Consider the following 21,093-nt stretch of genomic DNA (forward strand, 5'->3'; position numbering starts at 1 on the left):
TATCACAATAGCTTTATTCATCAATGAAATATGTGCGTTTAGGTGATTTTCGGAAGTGGACCTTATATGGGAGCTATGACCAATTGTGGACCGACTGAGATCTACGTTAGCAGTATGATTTCTGTTCATATTATATTTGTATGTACAAAATTTGGTGTTGATACCGATATATCTAATTGAGTTATTAACGATAAACTAATTTCCGGGAATATATGACTTTGTATGGGGGCTATGGGAAATATTGGATCGATTATAAAGATTTTGAACATAATTGATCACTGCCCTAAAAAAATAAAGTGTGACGAAATTCATCTCAATATCTTTGTTAGTTTCTGAGAAAACTTCAAAAGAATTAGGAAAAAAACGTAATTTTTTTCGAGGTAGTCTGAAATTTTTACTCATAACTTTTTACGTTGTGAACCGATTTTGCTGATTTTCAATACCAAACTGCTTAGGATAAAAATAAATATTTTGGGTGAATTTGGTTGATTTCCTTTACTTAGTTTTAACGTGAGCAGGTTTTACACAGACAGACAGACGGACATAGCTAAATCGACTCAGAATTTCATAAGGACCCAGAATATATATACTTTGTTGGGTCTTAGATGAATATTTCTTGGTGTTACACACGGAACGACAAACTTATATATACCCTCTATCACCACTGATGGTGGTGGAGGGTATAAAAATAATTAATTTAAAATGAAAAATATTTAATATGACATAAAAAAGTGTCAATTTGTGTTGAAAATAATTTAATTTGTGTTGAAGAAAATTGAGTTTGATTTAAAAAATATTTAATTTGTATGGAAAAGTCTTTAATTTGAGAGTAAAAACCTATATATAGATGAATGTGTGTTTGTATGTATGTAAGTATGTTTGTTTGGACTTTATAGACTGCTAAACGGCTGGACCGATTTTCCTGAAATTGTCACAGTGTCTTCCTGTATGTCTGGATGGAACTATAGGCTACTTTTTATTTTAAAATTTCATGTGGGCAAAGTGCCACGCCCACATACATAATAAGTATTTAAAATCACATATCTCAGAAACTGCAACAGCTAGAGTTATATGGACAACTTTGACATCCACATGAACAAATGGGGGCAAAATAGGCGGACAAGCTATAGTGGGCGTGGCCCCTCCCATATAAAGAAAACCTTAAATTAGTATATCATCCAATTTTTCGGAGCCAATTTAGTATCAACATGAATATTTAGGACAAAAAAATAGCGAACTAGCAATAGGGGGCGTGGCACCTCCCATATTAATTAAATACAAACAAGTTAGAGTGCTATATTCGACTATGCCGAATCTTAAATACCCTCCACCAGCAAGCTACTTTTTATTAAAACTCATTTAACTATCTAATTTTTAGATAACTTGACAACGTTTTTGTTTCTGTAGTGAGGGTACTAATATTTATGCATATTTGGAACTAATTTTGATTAGGTTCATAAAATTTTATATTAATAGGACAGTTGCAAACATTTTAATATAACGATTTATCCATACACAAACATACTCATGTCGAATTTTATCTGGATATAATCATTTAATAATGAATTAAGTGGTATTAAGTGATTTTCAGAAGTAAAATTCCGTATAATGATTTATATATACAAAATATACATTTATGTCGAATTTTATCCCGACGACTTTGATTTCAATGTGCGTTTAAGTAATTTTCGGAAATGATCCTTATATGGGAGTTGTGACCAATTATAGACCGATCAAGAAAAAATTTCGTATAATGATTTATATGCAAAAAAAAAGAAATTCAAGTCGAATATTACTCCAATAGATTTATTAATTGATAAAATATGTGCGTTTAAGTGATTTTCGGAAGTGGACTTTATATAGGAGCTATGACCAATTACGGGCCTCTCCAGAAAAATTTTGTATTATGTTTCATATGTACACAAACATATTCAAGTTGAACTTTATACCGATAGCTTTATTTATCAATGAAACATATGCGTTTAAGTGATTTTCGGAAGTGGACCTTATATGGGAGTTATGACCAATTATGGTCCTATCCGAAAAAAAATTCGTAGAGTAGTTCATATATAGATGAAACATATTTGTGTCGAATTTTATCGAGATACCTTTATTTGACAATGAAATATGTGCGTTTAAGTGATTTTCGGAAGTGGGCCTTATAGGGGAGCTACGACTAATAATGGACCGATCCGAAAAGTAATTTGGTAGAATGATTTGTATGTACACAAAACATATTCATCTCGAATTATATCACAAAAGCTTAATTTATCAATGAAATATGTGCGTTTAGGTGATTTTTGGAAGTGGACCTTAGATGGGAGCTATGATTTCTATTCATATTATATTTGTATGTACAAAATTTTGTGTTGATACCGATATATTTGAGGGAGTTATTAACGATATCCGGTAATATACACCTTTGTATGGGGGCTATGTGAAATATTGGAACAATTGTTATGAGTTTGAACATACTTGATCCCTGGCACAAACAAATAATGTGTGACAAAATTCATCGAAATATCTTTGGTAGTTTCTGAGAAAACTACTTAAGAATTGGGAAAAAGACTTTAATTTTTTTCGAGGTAGTCTGAAATTTTTACTAATAACTTTTTACGTCGTGAACCGATTTTACTGATTTTCAATACCAAACTGTACCGGATAATAAAGAATGGTTTGGGTGAATTTCGAGAATTTCTATGGCTTCGTTTTAACGTGAGCGTGTTTTACACAGACAGACAGACGGACGGACATAGCTAAATCGACTCAGAATTTCATAAGAATCAAGAATATTCATCTGAGACCCAACAAAGTATATGGGTCTCAGATGAATATTGGTGTTACACACGGAATGACAAAGCTATATATACCATCTATCACCACTGATGGTGGTGGAGGGTATAAAAAATTCTATATGATATTGATTGGATGATACGCACATTTTTATGTTCACTTTTTGAAAAACTGCTATAACACCAAATTTCTAGGCTAAATATAAAAAAACATGAACCGATTTTCAAGAAATTTGCCAAGATACAGTGTTTGAGGAAGAGAATGTTCAATACACCAAATCCGAATAAATACACCTGTAGCACTAATTTCGGGCTAGACCTGGGCGATTTCCATTAATTTTGCATTAACATTAAATTAAAAAAAAATAAATTTAATGTAAAAAATATTGCATTAACATTAAATTTGTAAAATTTAATGCATTAAATTTCCATTAACATTAAATATTTTTGAATTTAATGCATTAATTTTACATTAACATTAAATATTTTTGAAATTAATGCATTAATTTTGCATTAACATTAAATATATCTGAATTTAGTGCATTAATTTTACATTAACATTAAATAAGCAATAAAATGAATGCATTAATATTACATTAACATTGACATATATAAAAATTGATAAACATAAATAAAAATACAGCGCAAAAGACCTCGATCTAACTAAATACAACTAAAATTAAATAGGTTAAAGTCCTTTCTAATAACTCCTATATTCCATTCAAACTTGTGTGTTTTAAATATGATATTTATATAAGATTCCACAGACAAAATAAACTAAAAAAGGAATATCTGGGAATTGATACTATTCTTCTAATAAGTATTATCGTGTATAGGACTTATTCGAAAGGACTTTAACAAAATAAACTAAAAAAGGAATATCTGGGAAGTGATACTATTCTTCTAATATGTATTATCGAGTATAGGACTTATTAGAAAGGACTTTAACACATTCAATTTTACTTGAATTTAGTTAGACCGAGGTCTTTAGCGCTGTATTCTTATTTTTATAAATTATTTTATACATTAATGTTAATGGAAAATTAATGCATTAATTTTATTATTTATTATTTAATGTTAATGAAAAATTAATGCATTAAATTCAAAAATATTTAATGTTAATGCAAAATTAATGCATTAATTTCACAAATATTTAATGTTAATGTAAAATTAATGCATTAAATTTAAAAATATTTAATGTTAATGCAAATTTAATGCATTAAATGTACCCATGTTAATGTTAATGCAATAAACTTGCATTAACATTAATTTTTTTTAATGTAGAAAAAATTGTTAATGCATTAACACATTTAATGCATTTATCCCAGGTCTGTTTCGGGCCTGTTGTGATCTTAATGAAATCCAATGACCTTTTTCCGACCACTTTTTGTTACATTTATAATGCTAAAGAACATGATATATAATTCTCATAGTATATGAGAATTATTATTTAATTAAATTTTTAATCAACAATTTATTTTTATATGAGAACTCTAAAATGTTTTTAGATCCTTAACTAACTTTACGATTAGGTAAAATAAAAATCTGTATTCAATTTAATTTATTATCAAAAATCGATTTTCATCTAGAATAAAAACAAACAAAACTGCTTCTAAAATAAGGAAAATAATATATTTGTCCAATTCACAAGCCTCGTGTATCTACGTATCGGGTGTATTTTTGTATTAGTTTACACTTGTGTATAAATGTTGTTGGTAATTTCCATTAAAAAAGCTCGTATAACTTTACGTTTGTGTTTCATATGTTTATTTTAAAGTGTATTCAATCACAAGGCTATCATTTTGATGTGATTGTCAATTAATGAATAGAACGAAGAAGACAATTTGTTTTTTAATGTAAATATAAATGGAAAATAATACAGGCAAGCCAGTAAGATAATTAAAAATAAATTGTCCACAAATATAAAATTAAATAATTTTCATCTTATATAGCCAAAACCAAAACGCGCTCGACTTAAACCAACAAGGAAGTGGACCGTTCCAGATTAGAAGGCTTTAATAAAGTTCTTAATGGAGAATCGCGATTTTGAAGTAAGTTTTATGAAAAAGTTGAATTTATTAATTTTGCTAAAAATTTGTTATAAATTCAGAAACCTTCAACAAATGTCTTCTGCAAGCGGTTCTGTGAGGAAAAGAAAATGTTAATGGATTGGACGCAGGTGCGCTCAAAAGTTAGAAACATGCGTGTTAGCTACAACAAAGCGAAGGCATGGGAGGGATCTACTAGAGCCGGTAGTATGAACTCGACGATTTATTTGGAAGCAGAATCATAGAGTGTTCTATTATTGAAGACACCTTAGAACTAGAGAATGACAATTTTTTAAACTCAACCGAGATCTTATATGATGATACAACAACTGCATCGGATTCATCGGTCACAGAAAGTGTTCCCTCAACTAGTCGCAAGGGAATTTATTCCCTTACCGCGGTATCCGATATAATGCTGATGCAGACTGAAATGTTGGAAATAAAAAAAAAACAAAAACTAGACAATGAGAAGAATATAAAAGAAAGGGAGGTAAATATAATGGAAAAGACATTGCTCTTGAAGGAAAAGGAATTGGAGTTAAAAGAAAAGGAAATTGAAAATCAGAAAGAAATAAAACTAATGGAGTTAAAAATGAAGGAACGTCTGGCAATGGAGGAGATGAAACTAAAATACAAATGAGTCTATACCATGATCAAAATATGAAGGTAGTGTCATTTCTCTCTCTCAAAAATTTTTTTGAAGTTTACTGGTATTTTATGAAATTTGTATTTTGTAAATAAATAGAAAAATCGTTGCCACATATGAAAAAGGGGGAAACTAGTTTTTAAGAAATTTGTGTTGTGTATGTGGAATTTATGTTAAAGATTTCAAAAATATTTTAGGTTCAGTGAGAACCGCTGGCCCGATTTAAAAGTTTAGTTAGTTTTTTAAATTGTATACAATGTAGGTTATCCTTTAGACGTGTTTTTATGCAAAGTATAATTGTGTCCTTAACAATGCAGTAATCAATAAAACTGATTTTTTTAAGGTAGGGATGCTGTTCGTTTTTGACAACTCTGAAGTAGAATTAACCTTATTTTTAGAAGCAGTAAAAATTTGATATTTGTATGTCAAAAATAAACCACATTCTTCCAATGACACCCTTTTTTAAAAATCATTGGTTTTTCACCAGTCCCCTTTCTACATCTTTTTCTCATTATTATCTAGGTTTATATTTAAGGATCATAAATGCGGAAAATATGTAATCGCATTTTTAGGTGTGATTAAGATTTCGTTTGTAAAGTATGATTTCCATTTATTGCTGGGTATGAATTTACACAAAACAAACATTAGCCTTTAATATTAAGAGGAACAGCCAAAAAGTGGAATAAGCATTCTTGCCCTTTCTACATCTTTTTCTCATTATTATCTAGGTTTATATTTAAGGATCATAAATGCGGAAAATATGTAATCGCATTTTTAGGTGTTATTAAGATTTCGTTTGTAAAGTATGATTTCCATTTATTGCTGGGTATGAATTTACACAAAACAAACATTAGCCTTTAATATTAAGAGGAACAGCCAAAAAGTGGAATAAGCATTCTTGCCCTAACCCCAATAATGGTGTCAATATTAGACAAGAAGCTGGAAGCAAAATAGCCAAAAGATTTCATTACTCGTTATTTTTACTTGAAGAAAACCGTGTATTCTTGGACCGAATGGAACACAAATTGCACACGTTATTGATACGGACAGCAAATTCTGGTCTGCCATATACCTACATATACGTTGGAAGACATATTTTAGATGTAACAAGATATAAACTACTATTTATTAAAAAAACGTTTTTATATATAGCGGTTTTATTTGGTTTCTTCTGTTAATCCTTTCTCCAACTTGAAGAACATGGGAAACAACAGACAATGTTATCGCGAGTCTCCATAGTGTCGATCCATCTGATATTTGGCTTAAGAGGAAGTATATAGTTTTGGTTATTCATTTACTTTATAAAGCTGTTTTCTTTTTGGCAATTTTATTTAAATTTTTATTGTATAAGATTAAAAATTTTGTTTGATTTTCAGTTTAAATTGATTTTTATTTTATTTATTTTGATTGAAAAATAAACCAAAAAAATGGATTTTTTAAATAAATGTGGTAGCTCGATTTATTAAAATACCAGCAAACGTCAGAAGGTTAATATGGCGTCTAAAAGAGAGAATGACACTACCTTGATATTTTTACCATGGTCTATACTCTAGTCTATAGACTAGACTACAAACTATACTATAGACTTGATTATAATCTATAGACAAGACTATAGACTATACTAGTACATAGTGTATTGTGTAGTCTATATTATAGTCTATTGTCTGTCTAGACTATAGGCTAGTCTATAATCTAGACCATAGTGTAGTCTAGACCGTAGTCTAGTCTAGACTATAGTATAGTCTATAGTTTAGTTTGTAGTACAGTCTATAGACTAGACTGTAGTCTAGATCATAGACAGGACTATAGAAGTGGATTTAGACTAAACTAGATTATAGACTAGTTAATAGACTATATTATAGTCTATTCTATAGTTTAGTCCATAGCCTATTCTATAGTTCTGTCTATAGTCTAGACAGGACTTTTCCATGAAAATTTGATTATATTTAAATGTGATTAATTGTTTTTTATATATTTGGGCGGTTTTCTATAAAACGGAGCAAATCGTTGCGGTTATTTATTGTTGGTAAAGTTACATCGGTACTTTGTATAGTTACGTCTTTTGAATTAAACTGTATTAGTATATTGTGCAGCATATAGCAAACCATAATCCAATCATTGCAATGCTTTTTATTTTTTTCATTTAGCATTCTGAATTTCTGAAAACTGCCAAACTTTTCTTTTAGAAGACCAAAGCAGTTTTCGATTCGAACTCGATATTTGGAAAAATATTTATTAAAATTTTTTCTTGCTTCTCTAGTAGGAGCTGTACTATTTCGTCTAAACGGGGTAAGTAAATATTGCTTAACAGGATACGCGCTGTCTCCTGCAAGCCATTGGCCTTCAGATAAGTATCTTTCAGGATGTTTTGCTAGAGGACAGTTTGAAAATATTTTGGCGTCATGGACGCTTCCAGGGTAACCAATAGTTACTTGTCTTATGCTCAATTTGTGATCGCAAACAGCTTGAATTTTTAGGTAATATTGGCGTTTACGAGAAAAATATAGCTCATGATTACCTATAGGTGCTTCAGCCAATTTAATTTCACAGCCATCAATATAGCCAACACATCCTGGTAACTCGGTTTTTGTTGCTAAAATCAGTTGAGACCTTTCTAATTCACCTGGCCAATATAAAAATTGGGTTTTTAGACTTAAAATGGCTGTCAATATACGTCTTGTGACATTCTGAATTGTTCCGCCATCACCAATTCCAAAAATAGAGGCTACCTTACGAATGGAAGCTCCATCGCCGGAGGAGCCTAGCCGATATAGGACTATTTTTAATTGCAACTCTATTGGAAGTTGAGATTTATGGCAAATGGTTTTAAAAACTTCCTCATTTCTGATAAGGTTAAGTATGTGTGCAAATTCTTCTGGATTTAATCGTACCATCTGATTAAACCTATTGTCATCAAAATTATTTAATACATTTTGCCTCCAGTCCGACCATTTGGATAATCCTAAGTGAACGCTTCTACGGTGCCTTAGAAGATGAATCATGTTCATTGTGAAATGTTCTTGAATTTCATCCTCCTCTTCTTCGTCACCTAGAAATTCTTTATTGTAAAACTATTGACCAAAAACATAAACACAGCTTACTTGAGCTAAGCATTAGCATTTGGAAATCATAATTTTTGCATATAGCTGAAATTAATTTATTTTTAATATTCAAAATATTTTTGTTCTTCTTCTTTTTAATTTTTTGAAGTTTGATAATATGAAATACAATTGTCCGTTCACAACCAAATATACGTATAGTGTATTTTGATAAACTATACAAAATACAGAACAGGTTGTGAATTGTACAATTCATATTACATTTTCACTTAAATTCGAATTTTAAATCGGCTGTGGTTCCTTACTTCAACACCTAAATCTATCTAGAAAATCATTCATATCTCCCCTTAAAATTTCTATTTATATAACTCTTTAAAAAATTACTTTAAATAACTCTCAATTTGAGAAAACAATAAAGATCCGTAATCACTCATATTTTCCACACAAATCGAGTTTTATATCTAAAACAAGTAAGAGTGCTATATTCGGCAATGCACAGTGGGGCAAAATGGAAATTTTTTGGAAATAAATCTGGCATTTCTAAACGGCTGATCCGATCGGGATAAAATTTGGCGTGAGCGTAGCCAAAGAGTATTCGAGTTTAAGTTTTGAAGATGAACCCTGCAGATGTCCCAGGGACGGCGCTGTGGCGGCTCAAAGTAGGGTACCTACGACATGTAAAATTTTTAAACTTGTGCCATTTTTTGTTTTTCACTCAAATACAAAGATTTTTATATTAAATATATATGAAAGCGCTCGACGAGATCTTGAAAAAACATGCTTGGACATACTACTTACCTCTTATAATATAAGAGTTATAGGCATTTAAAAATTCAGTGATACAAAATTTACCATACCTTGGTCCGCCTTTTTTTGAATACCGGGCGTAATTTTGGACAAAATGGACTCTTGTTAATTAGACAACAAAATTTTCAATAATATGCAAAAAATTTCAGATCAATATCATTTACAGATCCAAAAATATACGTTTTTTAATTTAAAAATTCAAAAAATTTTAGATTTTTGCCGTTTTTTTACCAAAAAAGTGTCTTAACTCTTTTATTAATAAAATAAAATTTTCTTTAAGAACATATAACAATTTTATAGTTTTCTAAAAGGTATCTTTACGCAGAACGCTTTAGCGTAAAAAACTTGTCCTATTTTTTGAAAATGTTGCCACTGCGTCCTTCCGAATATGACCTATTTTTTATCAAAACTTCAACTTTGGGCGACATGTTCTAAAATCCCAAAGCTGGGATCAGAAAACTGAAAGCAGTTTTGGAAACCTCAATATGTTTTCTATTTACTCCAAAAGTATTTTCCCAGCCCTGAAAGAAATGTGGACCCTATGGGCAAAAAAGTAAAAAATCCCATTTTTGGGATTTTCATTCCTATTTTTGGGAATTGCGGGATGCCCTTTGACCTTTTCAATTTTTTTTTTGCATTTTCTTATATGAAATGACAAATTTAACAAGCGTTGAAAATTTCATTGAGTTTTGTTCATAAATAAAGATTTTTTTCATATATTACATATTTGTTTAATTTCTAAAACTATGATTTATATCAAAATTTTAATAGGGTTGCAGATAGCTACAACAATTTAGTCCATATTTATCACTTAATATCTTTTTTTAGTTAGATATGGAAATTCTCGATTCTTTACAAAAATTTTCAAGCCAATATCTCAATTACATTCAAAAATATGTTCATTTAAACCTGTATCCTTTAATTTCATATTTTTCATATTTTAGTATTAAGTATGACAGAACATATTTAGATCTCATATTTACCTATTTTCTATTTGTTTGCTTATCCTTATAATTGAAAGGTCCTATTATGCTTAAATTTTCAGAAATTTATAACTATTTTTTACCAAAATTTTTTCGACATATCATTTCGTTCTGTTTCGTTTATGATCATGTAGGTAAAAATATACAGTTAATGATAATTTCGATTCATTCACTAATAAGAAATATCAATGACTGAATTACAGGTTATAGTAATATAGTCCTAAATGTTAATAGGTAGACAATTCGTAATTTTTTATTTTGGTATACCTGTATCGGAAATGACAAGAATTGGTATATAAGTAAACTTCTCAGATTTTAAGTACCATATTTAATAAATCTACAATGAAGATTACATTAAAGTGCGAAGAGTTGTGTTCCGTTTTATGGAGTGTATCTTCAAAAGGGCCAGAAAGAATTAAAGACATTTCAAATTATATAAAAACTACATATAGTAGAAAAGTAGACAAAACAGCCATATCAAAAATTGAAAACTTTTTAAAACTTTTTGATGTAAAAAGTAAGTCTGTGGATGGAAATCAAAAGAAATTTCGATTAAAATTTTGTAGTTGGATGGAAACTACTACGGAAATCTCAACTTACAACACATTAACAGGACCGCCTTGCAAGTCATACGAAGACTTATGTTCAAGGTCAAAAAAAAGAGGGTCACACAAAAACTTTTTTCAATCTCAAATGAGGAAATTGCTGATACATTTAACGAAATGCTGAAAAAGGAAAACCAACCTATGGATGCCGTACATATTGCAACTATTCTTCCTAATGCATCACCAAAACGACTTAAGCGAATTGTGGAAAGTATACCAACTCCAACATCACAATCAAATTTTACTGAAGAGGAAGCAATAGCGCTTATGTTGGAACTGGGTCTCAGTCGAAATAAGTACCAAATATTAAGGAAAGCTCTGCATGAAAAAGGACACAATATATTACCATCATACAAGGCGATCCAGGAAAAAAACAAACTATCCTAATATCACCTATTGCTGTTAATGATGTGGAAGCTTGTATTGATATATCATCTTTGCTCGAAAACACATCATCAAGAATTGTGTCAGACTTTTCAGAAGACCAACTAAGGAAAATTCATAACTGTGATGTTGTCTTAATGTGTAAGTGGGGATGTGACGGTTTATCAGCACTTCCAGAATACAAACAAGCTTGTGGAAGTCGGACATTAGCAGACTACAAAAGTGTATTTATGTCATCATTAGTGCCATTACGAATTCGTTCATATTCCCTTAATCCATCATCGTCAAGCATCGGAAATTCATTTGAAGATATATGGATCAATACAACTCCGGGTTCAAACAATTTTTGTAGACCCATTGGATTTGAATATATAAAGGAGTCAAAGAAAACAACAAAAGATTTAGTGGAATATTTAAAAGATGAAATAAATGCACTGGAGCCCATTTGCATAAAAATAAAGGAATTCTCTATTAACGTATCATATCAGCTAAGCTTAACAATGATTGATGGAAAGGTCAGCAATGCCATAACAGAAACTTCTTCCTTCTGGAGATGCTCAATATGTAATGAGAAAAAGTCGCAATTCTCAAATATAAACAAAAGCAGAAGTATTAATGAAGAAGTCCTGTCTTTCGGAATTTCACCACTTCATGCCAGAATACGATTTTTGGATTACTTTTTACACATAGCATACGACCTCAAATATAGAAGTGTGCCAGAGAATCTTACTAAATCAACAAAAAATAATGAAGAATTGAAAGAACTGAGAGCTGCGGAAAAAAGCAGAATCCAAGAAGAATTTAAAGTTCAGATGGGATTCAACATCGACAAACCACTTCCAAGTTGCGGTAGTACAAATGACGGTAATACGGCGAGAAGGTTTTTTCGTGATTTTGAAATTACTTCAAAAATAACTGGAATCGACAAGGAGTTGCTTCGAAGAGTTAACACTATTTTAATGGCACTGAATAGTAAACATAAAATTAATGGAAATCGATTTGGGGAATATACATCTGAAATTTCTAAATTACTTGTATCTCTGTATCCATGGAGGGAACTAACACCAACAGTACACAAAGTATTGTGTCATGGTCAAATAATAATTGAATCGAATATTCTTCCAATTGGAGAGTTAACAGAAGAAGCCCAGGAAGCGAGGAATCGAGATTTTAAGCATGTTCAACTATTCAGCTCAAGAAAATGCTCCAGGCAATCACAGAATGAAGATATTTTTAATAGTTTACTTCTATCTTCTGATCCTGTTCTTTCAACTATGCGAAAAAGATGGATTTGTTATGAAACTCTATCATCTCAAAACAAGGAAGATTTAAAGGACTTATATACCTTCAGGATATGTATACCGATATGACAGATTATTTTATAGAAAATAAGTAGTGTTAGGAATTAACTATATAAGTAGGTTATAAAAATTAATTGTATTATGTTTAAGATAAACAGTTCAAATAAAAAAAGCTATTATACTAACTGATGATATTGTATTAAATTGCACGCAAAGAAGAAATATGGTTAGGGCTACCATAAACTGAAACTATCATTAATGTTTGGAATTATAATTAGGATAACCATATAAAATACTTCACTTTGGATATCATAATATGATTCTTGTAGGTTGTCATAAGTTAACATATTATTGTTCCTATAACAATTATAATATGATTCCTACAATACCATAATTTGTTCTTTAATTTACCATTATATTATCCCCATTAATAACATCAAATATTTAAGGGAATCATTTTATTACCAACAAAAAATAATTTTAATTAAAGTAACAATAAATCAAAATTATAATTTTCCATCAGCCAGTATAAATTGAAGAATATCCTAGAAAAATCAATATGATTTTAATTACGTAATTTATACGTACATTATTACTTACATATATTGATGGAAGATCTGCTAACATTTGTAATGTCGATATACCTATTCCTAGTTAAGTGGTACTTCTGCTAAAAACTTATTACAGGTGATCAAGCGGTGTAGAGTCTGGTATACGATTCTTTTGTTCTGCGGACACGAAAAATATATCCAAATTAGAATTACTCGTTGACTATGGATATTAAAAAAAATAATTTTGTGACATTTCACAAAAAAGATATGTTTACAACAATTAAAAAGAAAAATTATAAAATATGTAAAAATAGAAAATTTCTTATACTTTATGAATTAAATAATCACTTTTTATACATATTTTACACTCACATAGTTTTATAAGAAAATGTATTTTTTTATACCCTTCACCTTCGTGAGAAGGGTATACATATATAAGTTTGTCATTCCGTCTGTAATTTCTATAATATAATTTTCCGACCCTATAAAGTATATATATTCTGGATCCTTATAGATAGCGGAGTCGATTAAGCCATGTCCGTCTGTCTGTCTGTCCGTCTGTCTGTTGAAATCAGTTTTTAGAGGACCCCAGATATCGGCGAGATCCGAATCTTCAATAATTCTGTTAGACATGCTTTCGAGAAGATCGCTATTTAAAATCAGCAAAATCGGTCCATAAATGACGGAGATATAAGCAAAAATCCGAGACAACCTTTGAAAATTTCATTAAAAAAGACAATTTTTTCATGCTTTGATTAATAAGCAACAACAACAACACTGCTTATTCATTGAGTATTTCATTTCACATGTTTGGATGGCTGTGTGTTTCATTGGCATGTGTATATTGTTTTTGTTTCTTGGTGTATTCAGTTTTGTATGCTTGGATGGCTGTGTGTTTCATTGCCTTGTGTATATTGTTTTTGTTTGTTGGTGTACAGTTTCGTTTGTTGGTTTTACTGCCTTGTGTATTTTGTTTTTTGAGTGTTTATTTCGTTTAGCGTTGCACAGTGGTATAGGAAAAAAAAAAAGAGGGAAATAATTCGGTAACTTCTAAACGGTTAATCCGATTTTAATGAAATTTGTTATGCACAAAGAGGAGGTGTTGTCGAGTTTAGGTTTTGAATTTGGACCTTATAGGCCAACCAGGGGCCCGGCGGGGGGTCCTCAAATTAGGACACCTCGGCTATGTTAAATATTTAAAACGATCCTATTTCTTCATTTGAGTTCCGATTTAAAAACAATTTCGTATATAGAATCTCCTCATCGAGCACTATAAAAAATGTCGTCGTAGCAGTAAATTATCTGTTATAGTTTAGGAGATATTCGCATTTGAAAATTAAAATTTTTACCGTCCTTACTTTAGTTTTTTGATAATAGCGGGTCCAAATATTCCCGATTTTCGCCATTTTTTTTTATTCGCTAAACAACAAGTTTATATATCAAGCAGTGAAAGAATTATGTAAAAATCATGACTGAGTCCAAAGTTATAGGCATTTTAATTTAAAAAATTAAAAAAAGGCGATTTTCTGCCATTTTTTTGGGAAAAAAGTAACTTTTTCTTTTTAAGTTATCTAAAAAGTTTCTAAGAAGATGTATATAGAATTTATACTTTTTGGAAAGCTGACTTTACATAAAATACGATAAATGAAACAAAACCTAAAAATTTTTGATACCGAGGGGACCAGGTCCATCCAAAAAAACCTATTTTTTATGGAAAATTCAATTTTGAGCAAAAATTCTCAAATCGCATAGTCGATATCAAATTATAGTGACCTGTTTTATATGACCCAATATGTTCTTAATCATTTTGTAACGGGTTTCGATAACCCCGCCCCTGGTATGGATATAATAGGCAAAAAACCAAAAAATCCCATTTTTGGGATTTTTTAAAACTTTTTTCGGAATTCCGGGAATTCTAATAAGAAAATTCGAAATTTTTATTTAATTTTGGATTTTGAGTAAAAAAATCTACCTAACTGTAAAACTTCATCAAAAAATATTCATAAATAAAATTTTTATTGCAATTTGAAAAATTTGTATCTTCGCAAAAACTAAATAAAAAACATTTTTTAATTTTTTTAAAAAAAGTATTCCGCGAATTTTTTAATTTTCAAAAATTATATACAGTTTTGAAAAATAGACAAAATTACCTTTCCATTGATACATAACATGCCTACCTAATGTTTTTTAAGTGACAAATTAATTAGGGAAAACTCAACATCTTTTAGAGAATTTACCTAGTACTATTATTTTCATCCATACATTTGTTAGGCATGTTTTACTACCTAAATTTTTATGAATTTTTACAGCCACTTTTTACGATTAATCTTTTATTCTTTATCTCTAAAAAAATTAACAAGTATTTATTTTATATAAAAATAGTCTTTATTTTTTTTTTATAAATTAATATAATTTTGTAAAATAATCGGTATCACAGTAGTCCATATCTAAAAGATAAAGTAAATCTTTAAATTCATGAATATTTTCAAATGCTAACGTTTTGTAGCAAATCCAACGTTTCCTTATAGTAGATAAAACAGGATCAGAAGATAGAATCAGATTATTAAAAATATCTTAATTTTGAGACTGCCTAGAACACTTCCTTGAGCTAAACTGATGAATATGCTTAAAGTCTCTATTCCTCGATTCTTGGGGTTCTTCTGTAAACTCTCCTAAAGGCAGAATATTATGTTCTATGATGACCTTTCCATGACATAATATCTTGTGAACTGTAGGTGTCATTTCTTTCCAGGGATATAATTCCAAAAGTAATTTAGAAAATTTTTTAGAATGCAGTGGACGTCCACTAGTACGAATTATATAATGTCAGGCCCTTTCGTAATACCGAAAAATTCGTATTATTGAACAACACATTTTGTATGTTTAAATTCAAATAATACACATAAAATATTGGATTTTATTTATTTTTGTTTTATTTTTCATGAAAAATTACATAACGGAACAAAATATAATAAATGTGTATTATTTTAAATAAATTTCTTGTACATAAACAGGCATAAAAGGGACATATTTACGTATATGAATTGTTAATTTTGAAAGTATCGTGAGTCCAATGGTTGAAATGAGATATATGTAGAAGGTTTTAAATTTTAATGTTTTTAAAAAGATGTGTGCCAAAGACAATTTGCAATTTACATATGTGTTCTGAAATGTATTAAAATGTTCAGATTACATAAAACTTTTATTAGAAACTTGAATGGAATATACCTCAATTCTCTAATTTATAATTTTTTCTTAAAAATTAGAATAGTTATCCTTAAACCCATTGTTTGGAATGTGGAGTCACACTACTTTCAAAATTAACAGTTCATACATACATATGTATATAAATATCATTTTACTTATTAAAAAATCCATCATTTAACATCGATGTTTATTACATTGTAAAATGATTCTTACGGCTTTTTCAATAACAGCGCTTTTGAGGCTTCAATATTGTTCTCAGCAGAGTTATTGTCGGGAACTAATAAAATACTTTCCTCATTGGCGTTATCATCCAATTTAATTTCTTCTCTTGGGTCATCAAAATTTCAATAAAATAAATTAATAACACTAAATAATTGTTGATTTGTAAATATACATGCAGTAAATTGTGTGTATAGGATTTTTAAAAATACAAAACACTTGTAATAAATACAAAAAAACTTCAAAATTACTGAGCTTAAGGTGAATGATACCGAAATAATAAAATAAAAACATAATAAAAACTTTATTCATACGTAAATAAAACCAAAATTCCCATAAAAAATGCGTTATTCGTACTATCGAACAGAAAAATTGTGACTTTATTCGTACTATAGAGTAGACAATGCAACAATTTTGCCATTCGTATTATTGGATATTTGTAATAAAGAGTATACGTACTATTGGACGTCCACTGTACTCTCCAAATTTTGTTGCGTTCACTTTATGCTTGCTATTTATCGCCATTAGAATAATATTGACCTTTTGCAGTAAATCCATATTAATTCCGGTTATTTCGGAAGTACAGTAGTTTTGACTTACCTGCATTTCACTTAAGAGCATTTTGCATATAAGTGCACAAAATATGTGTTTTGTATATTTATTTTACCAAACTCCACATAAATTCTTTAATTTAAGTGCATTGTTCATACCTGCACATTTAAGATAAGTGCCTAATTCTTTTGGGAGCAATAGCTAGTTTTCATAAAAAAAATTTCACTTAGCTGCCTAATACTTGATTAAATCAAAACAAAATCAGAAAAAACTATTTTGAACAAAAAAATGTTGTAAACTTCACAATAATATTAAAAGTTGCAATATTAGCAAATTTGTTGTTATTTTTAGACGAAAAAATCGCAAAGCTCTAATTGAAAACTCTTAGCTGTCAACACTGATTTATTGTTTTGTTTATAAAAAATGTAAACAAATTAATCTTTGAAGAAGAGCATATTGAAAAAAAAACAATTTGTTTAAAATATAAATGTAATATATCTACAGTGAACCGCATTTTGAAAAAGAAAGATGAAATATATAAAGCTTCTGGTACAAATAATATGAAGAAAAAAAGGAACAGATAATGTTGAAAGGGCACTGGCACTTTGATTCGATCAGCAACGAAGTAAAGGTGCTATTGTAAGTAGCATAGTGCTCTTAAAAAAAGCCAAAGAATTTGCAGTAGATCTGGGAGAAGACTTTGATCCAGATAGCAATTGGCTACTTAGGTGGAAGAAACGCCAAAATATTAAAATTGGTGCAATTCACGGGGAGGCATCAGACAACAATGCTGAGAGTGCAAACAACTATATTGAAAACATTTTGCCGGACCTTTTAAAAGATTATTCACCGGAAAATATAATGAATGCTGACGAGAGTGCCCTTTACTATAAAGCGCTGCCAACAAAGACATATTACCGTCCAGATGTTCAACCAGTTGGCCACAAAAGTCAAAAAGTAAGACTGACTTTATTATTTATGTGTAATGCAACTGGGACGTTCAAAAAGGTGTACACAATTGGAAAAGCAAAAAATCCACGGTGCTTGAAAGGTTTAAATCCACCTGTACCATATTTTTCTAACAAAAAGGCATGGATGACATCCACTTTGTGGCAAGAAATACTACACACGTTGGACATGGAAATAAAAAAAATGAATCGAAAAATTGTTTTAGTTGTTGACAACGCCAGCTGTCATAAGACGGTAATCTTGGAGAATGTAGTCGTACATTTTCTACCTCCAAACACAACTGCCCTAATTCAACCGTTGGACCAGGGCATAATATCGACATTTAAGGCTTATTATAGACAAATAATTGTCAGTAAACAAATTTCGGCATTAGAGAGGGATATGTCTGTAAAAGATTTTTACAAATCTATATCCCTTCTGGACGCACTTTATTTCATTAAACGGTCTTGGTGGTTAGTGACGCCATCATGTATTTCAAATTGTTTCCGTAAGGTAAATTAGCAAAATAATAATATTCATATTTTATAATTACATTCTCTATATTTTTTTAGGCTGGATTTATTACTACGCTTCCAGAAAATGATATTGAAATCAATGAAGAAGTTAATCTCTCAAATATTATGCCTGACAGCGTGGAATACATACACTGTGATGACGATGTTGACTGCTATGGACATTTAACTGAAACCGAAATAATTGATGTTATCGGAAATGACAACTCAGATATTGGAATAGAAAACGTACCCGAAGATGAAGAAGATGAGGAGGTAGATATAGTCCCTTCACTGAAAGAAGCTTTGAAAGCATTAAATATTGTTCAAAAGTATTGTTTTTTTAAAAGTATTGATTTACCCATTGACCAAATAGAAACAGAAATGGTAAAAGAATCCATAAAGGCAGTTAAACAAAAAACTATTACTGATTTTTTTTCTTAAATACCTACTTAGTATGTACATATGTGAACTAAACGATCTCCAAACTTATTTTTATGATTTTTTTTGTTACTTAAATGAATAAGTGCTTTTAGTTAATTTTTTATAAGGAATGTGTTTTTCTTTTAATAAATATGAAATGAATTAAAAATAATACCTACAAACATGTTAGTTTTTTATTTCATAAAAATTATTTGCTGTTAGCTACTTTTTGGGCAGTAAACTTAAATGAACTTACCAGCATCAATGTGCAGGTAAGTGCATTAAAGTTAACTGCATTTTTGACTTACCTGCACAAAATATCGTGCAAAAGTTGGATGTGCAGGTATGTAAAAATTACTGTAGTTTCAAAATGTTTAAAAAACGTCTAGCGGTATTACCATCGTTTGTGCTTCCATATCCTGTGAGTGGTTTATCAATATTTAATCCCATCCGCTTTTTAAATTCCTCTTGAATTCTTCTTTTCTCACTGGCTCTCATTTCCATTAACTCCTTATTGTTATTTGCACTTTTGTTTGCATTTTCCGGTATGCTTCTGTACTTTAAATCATATGCTAAATGTAGAAAATGTTCCAGAAATCGTATGCGAGCATGTAGGGGGATATTCCAAATTGTAATGTTTCCTCATTTATTGACCTTTGCTTGGAAATATTCGAAAATTCTGATTTTTTATCACCACATATGTAGCAGTACCAAGTAGATGATGTTCCTGTAATGGCATTTCCAACTTTCCCATCAATCATTGTAAGTTTTAAATCATAGGACATGTTAAACGAATAATTTTCTATTTCGATTGTTATAGGTTCCAAGTTTTTAATTTCTGCTTCAATACGATTTATCAAATCTTGCGTTGTTGTTTTGGATTCCTTTATATACTCAAAGCTTATTGGCCTACAAAAAGCTTTGGATCCTGGAGTCGAATTCTTCCAAATATCATCGAAACTGGTTGATGGAGAATCGCTGTCAGCATACTTTCGAATTCTTAATGGAACTAGCGATGCCATAAATACACTTTTATACTCGGAAGATGATTCACTTGTGTTGATTTGTTTATATTCCGAGAGTGCTGATAATCCATCACATCCCCACTTACAAATGAGTTGAAGATCACAAGAATTTATTTTTTTAGTTGGTCTGAAGAAAAGTCAGAAGCAATCCTTAAAGCAGTATTTTCGAGTAGAGCGCCGAGTCCAATAACAGCCTTCCGATCAGTTATTTCAATAGGAGGTGGTATAATGCTTTTCTTCTTTTCATTTATTTTGTCATATGATGGTAAAACATCCACTCCTTTTTCAGATAGCGCCTTTCTTAACGTTATGTAGTTATCACGACTTAATCCCAGCTGCTACATAAGCGCAATAGCTTCTTCCTCAGTGAACGTTGTATTAGATGATGGTGTGGGTATACTCTTTACAATTCTTTTCAGTCGTCTTGGTGATGCGGTTGGAAGAATATTTGCAATTTTTATGGCATCCAAAGGCTGTTTTTCTTTTCTTAACATTGCTTTAAAAGTGTCCGAAACTTCTTCGTTAGATAAGGTTTCTAGTGAAGTTGATAACCTTTTCCTCTTTGATTTTGAGCTCAAATCCTCATACTGCTTACAGGGAGCACCAACAGTTGATACGCAAATAGCAACTTCTACACATTCATCCAGCCAATCAGAAAATTTCGATCGAAATTTAGCAATGGAATACCGAACACTCTTCAGTTTTATATCAACTGATTTTATAAAATTTTCAATTTTACATATATCAGTTTTATCCACCTTATTTTTATGTGCAGTTTCAATATATTTCAATAAGAAGTTGACTTTATCTTGAAAAGGAGCTGAAGAGTGTTCAAATAAAATGGAGCACAAATCATTTTTTTTAGTACGATCGCCATGGTTAGAAAATTACAAATAATTACAAACAGATATAAACCTGTCTTATATATTAATTACAGGTACTTAAATTAAATTATTTTTTAATGGGTTATGATATTCTACCTAATATGTCTAACGTATCCTTATGTAATGAATTTTTCCTCAATAGGTCAC

This window comes from Lucilia sericata, unplaced genomic scaffold (genome assembly GCF_015586225.1).
Source record: "Lucilia sericata isolate MDLA Ls3-8-SP2 unplaced genomic scaffold, ASM1558622v1 Contig000549F_arrow, whole genome shotgun sequence".
NCBI classification, from domain to species: Eukaryota; Metazoa; Arthropoda; class Insecta; order Diptera; family Calliphoridae; genus Lucilia; species Lucilia sericata.